Here is a 4,599-nt window from a genome sequence, read left to right on the forward strand (position 1 = left end):
TGCATTCTACATTTTCATTAAAAAGAATGCATTCTACATTTTCATTAAAAAGAACAAAAATTAGAGTAAAACTAAGTTTAGTAGTAAATGTCTGAAAATGTGTATATCTCTAATAACAAAATACTAACAGTGCAATAACATTAGCTCCTGAGGTGACTGGTGTGGTTCTGACAGGCAGTTCGTTCTGTGGTAGAGTTTGCCTCCGTGGCATGAGAAATGCACACAAGCAGGCAGGACTTGCCCTGCTGAAAGCTCTGGACATGGGAGGAAGTGCGGCCACCAGGCCCGGAACCACAGAAGGCTGGGCAGCTCCTCAGCCAGTCTCCAGACTCTTTTTGTTTCTCTGGAAAAAGTTAAAATGACAGAACTACCCTTTCCTCTCCTGGTGAAATGTTTGCCTCACTTCTCAGAGCCAGGACAGCTCTGCATCACACTGAATCACCTCCCTCTTAATCTCAAGGTGGAAGGTTCAGAATGCCCAAGTGACAGCCAGTGAGAACGTGTGGAGAGACCGGGGTGAGGACGCCAGAAAGATGACATCATGAGATCTTTTCCTGGAGTGTCTCCCTGTTTCCATACCCTCTCGATCATCTTCGTCAGTGTTCTCTGTTTGGACTTCTTGAGCCCAAACCAGACATCATCTAATAGAAATGTTCCATCTACTCCTCTGAAGTGTCGTCATTGAATAACGCTCTTCTTGCTAGGACACATGTCCCTAACCTTCGTTAGGCATTCTGGTTTGACACTTGTATATGGCTGGTAAATGAAAGTAGGAACCTGAATTAGTGACAAATGTATTTGCTTAGTAAGAAAGCTTACCAGTGTGAAGGATGTGAGAAGATACTGCGGCAGAGCCCCTGGACTGTCTGTCCCAGGAATCCGCCTGCCTTTTACCGTCATGAACAGTTTTCCCTCCGCTAGGGGACCCTCCCACCGGCAGACGTTCAGTCTGGTTACACATACAATCTTCCATGTGCCAGGCTCACTTGTGCTCTTAAATTCAACCAAATTCCTGAGAGAAAAAGTATAAGAAAACTGCATTCCATTTGATCCTCTACATCTATTGATTTCACATTTTTTTAGAGGTACCACCAACCATAAATCATAGATTAAAACTAACAGGTTAAAAAGACGATAGTTACAGAAAGTTCCAAAAAGCCAAACTGGAAAGTGTGAACCTTGCTCTGAGTGTGAAGATGAATCCATGCAAAAAGGTAAGGTGTTGTTATTAGAGATTCTAGGTAACCCAAAAATTTAAAGTATACAGAAAAATATATAAATCTGTCATTTTGTAATCAAGATCTGTTCCCCTGGAATTCTTAGATAACAAGAGGGAATCATCCTAGTTGAAAGAGCTGATGTGATATTAAAAGCAAGCAAAAAAAAAAAAAGTCCCAATCTTTTCTTTAGGTATCTGATTTGGGGTCTGGTTGTTTTTGGATATTACTGATTGGGGGGCTTTGTGGGGGTTGTTACTGTTGTTCGCTTTTATTTGCTTATTTTTTGAGACAAGGTCTCAAAGTGTAGTCATATCTGGCCTCCAACTCAAAAATCCACTAGCATCTTTTATTAATGCTGAGACTAACCACATAGTTTTTGAGGCAGTCTTGTTATATATAGCCCATGATGCCCTTGAACTCACTATGTGGCCCCGGCTGAACTCAAACTCCCAAATGCTGGGGTTATAGGCTCGTGTCACCACAGCCAGCGAGGTATGTGTAGTTTGAAATGAAAAACTTTCAGAGACTGTTTACTCTTAGGTCTATATTTCACCCTCAGCTGCACTAATTATTCGAATCTAGAAACAGAAAAGGAGGGTAAAACTAAAAGGTAGGCTCTCCTGCAGTAGATCCCACTAGTGTGAGTGCGTAACTGATACCCAGTTTGTATTCTATCTTTACCATAAACCTAGGATCTCTCATTGGGCCCAGTTGTTGTTGGAGAATGTGACTGGCGTGATCTTTAAGGCGGCAAAAGCTAGAATCAACAGAAGCATACAGTGTGAAAGTATGTGATGTGCTTACAAATCTTGGCAGCCTGACACACATCACATAGAGCCAGAGGATAGTGGGAAAATGAGTGGTCCATGCTGCACCCCCTCCCCGCCCCCACTCCCCAAATCACTGGAAACCAGAGAGGCAGAATGTGATACCAGGTTTGTGTTACCACGGTGAACTTGAGCCATCTAGAAAACGACAGCGTGTACAGAAGAGGAACTTCTAAAAGGGACAGTGGTGATTGGTTAGAAAGGAGCCTGTACTGTGTCTGTGTGTGTCTGTGTGTGTGTGTCTGTGTGTGTTGTGTGTATGTGTAGGAGGGAGAGGCAGGGAACAACTTTGTGGAGTTAGTTCTTTCCTCCCACCTTTAGGTAGTTTCTGGGCTTTCTGAGCCCTCTGGTCCTCGGCCTCACACTCTACTGTAAACACACACCTTCAGAATTGGAATAACTGCGTTCCCATCTGTTGCTGAAGATGGGGACACCAGGGTTGCTTACTTCCTCCTTGCTGTGATAAAATACTCAACACCATGAAGGGCTAAGTTCAGCTCACAGTTGAGGGGACAGTCGGTGGGGAAATCAGGGTGACAGGACTGTCACTTTGGGGCCACAGTCAGGAAGGAGAGAGCGATGGATGCCTGTGCTCAGCTTTCTCCTTTTAATGAAGTCCAGGACCCAACTGCAGGGAATGGTGCTCCCCTCCTTCAGGGTGGGTCTTCCCACCTCAGGTAACCCGATCTAGATAGTCCCCACAGGCCTGCCCGGAGGCGGGCCTCATCTAAATACTCCCTCAAGTGTGCTGGAGTCTTAGGTCCCAGGTGGTTGATAGCAATTCCAGCCACACCCCCATGGTCCTGCATGCCCTGGGGGGACAATTAGTCATTTCCGCCTAGTCATTTCCAGATCATGTCCTACTTAACCCAAGCACTGTGTGGTCACGTAAATTGAACGCAGTGTGACCACATGATCTATGCACATGTGTGGAGTAGCCACACATGGATGGGCCCATGTGTGCATGCACGGGGTAGTCCTTAAAAGGCAGATCCCATGTCCTCCCCCCTTCTCTTCACATGTCCTTTCAGCAGGACTGAACACGCCTGTCCCTTTCTCCTTTTTTTAATAAAACTTTTGTTAGTGGATTTTGTTGTGTTCTGTGACTTTTCCTCGCAGGGTAAGAGCGTCACTAAAACCAACAGTGGTTCCAGATCCTGCCAAAGCCAGATCCTGTCAAGATGATAGCCAACAGGGATCATCGCAACATTGGCCACCACAATTGCCTCAAACTCACAGTTCCGCCTCAGCTGCCTGAGTACTAAGTTACAGCAGGCCATATCACTTCCGGCTACAGGAGAGCAGGACAGTTAAAAAAAAAAAAAAAAAAAAAAAGTGGTTCTAGCAATCAGAGGCCATTTAAGATAGATAGCTTGCCTTATTTATTTCAAAAGCAGTGTATGCACCAGAACAGAAACCTGAGAATTTTTAAAAATTGCTAATGTCAGCCGGGCGTTGGTGGCGCACGCCTTTAATCCCAGCACTTGGGAGGCAGAGCCAGGCGGATCTCTGTGAGTTTGAGGCCAGCCTGGGCTACCAAGTGAGCTCCAGGAAAGGCGCAAAGCTACACAGAGAAACCCTGTCTCGAAAAAAAAAAAAAAAAAAAAAAAAAAAAAAAAAAAAAAAAAAAAAAAAATTTGCTAATGTTAAGTAAAAGGGCTTTTTTTTCTTTATACTTCCAATAGAATATAAATCCAAGAGGGTTCTAGACAATTCATTAAAAATGCATTATTACAAAAGTATAAGTAGTTGAAGAAACCTATAAAGTGATAATAAAAACAAGGGTGAGGATACAGGCAGGTACTAATGATTGGATAGTAGTATTGTGGGGAATTACCCAGCAGCCTTTCTGGTGGGCAAAGTCATGGGGTTTAGAGATCAGATAGGCCCAGCTTTGACTGTGGTGACCGCCTTTCAGCAGTATGTGACACCCCTGACCTGTACCCCATCTGTAAAGTAAGGATCTATGTTGGGGGGGTGGATTTAAGTGATGCTCTGCTCCCACCTGGCATGATGGTGGACAGACAGGTATTCCAAAATTAGTAGTTATAAAACAATAGCTGAGATGGTGGACTTGAGCTTTTCCGACTGATACAGTGTGGTAAGTTAATGGCACAGGGCCAATTTGCAATTTACTGGAAGCTTCTGTCCCTCCCTGGTGGTCTAGTATCTCCTGAAGACAGTTTAAAGCTGATAGACTACATATTTTTAAATGATTTTCATGCAGAATTGGCTACCTCATGGTTTGGAAACCATGGAGGTCTTCAAAGGCTCTTGGCTCTGACAACCAAAGAGCAGAGTTGGAACACTCCTCAGGATAGACCCTCCTCAGAAGTGACTACCCCATATCCTTACAGGGAAAATGTTTTTACAGCTAGATTCTTCTCCATGAAAATCATGTCCTAATCCAACATATAGACGGATAATTGAAGCTCAAGAACACTGTGTCTTAGCTACAATTACATTATCAGAAGAAGCTTAAGGTAAATGTTACAAAGAGCCTGCTAGTGTATCCATCAGGGGAAGACATTAAAGAAGCACCTATGAGACAT

Source organism: Peromyscus leucopus, chromosome 8a (assembly GCF_004664715.2).
Source record: "Peromyscus leucopus breed LL Stock chromosome 8a, UCI_PerLeu_2.1, whole genome shotgun sequence".
Lineage (NCBI taxonomy): Eukaryota > Metazoa > Chordata > Mammalia > Rodentia > Cricetidae > Peromyscus > Peromyscus leucopus.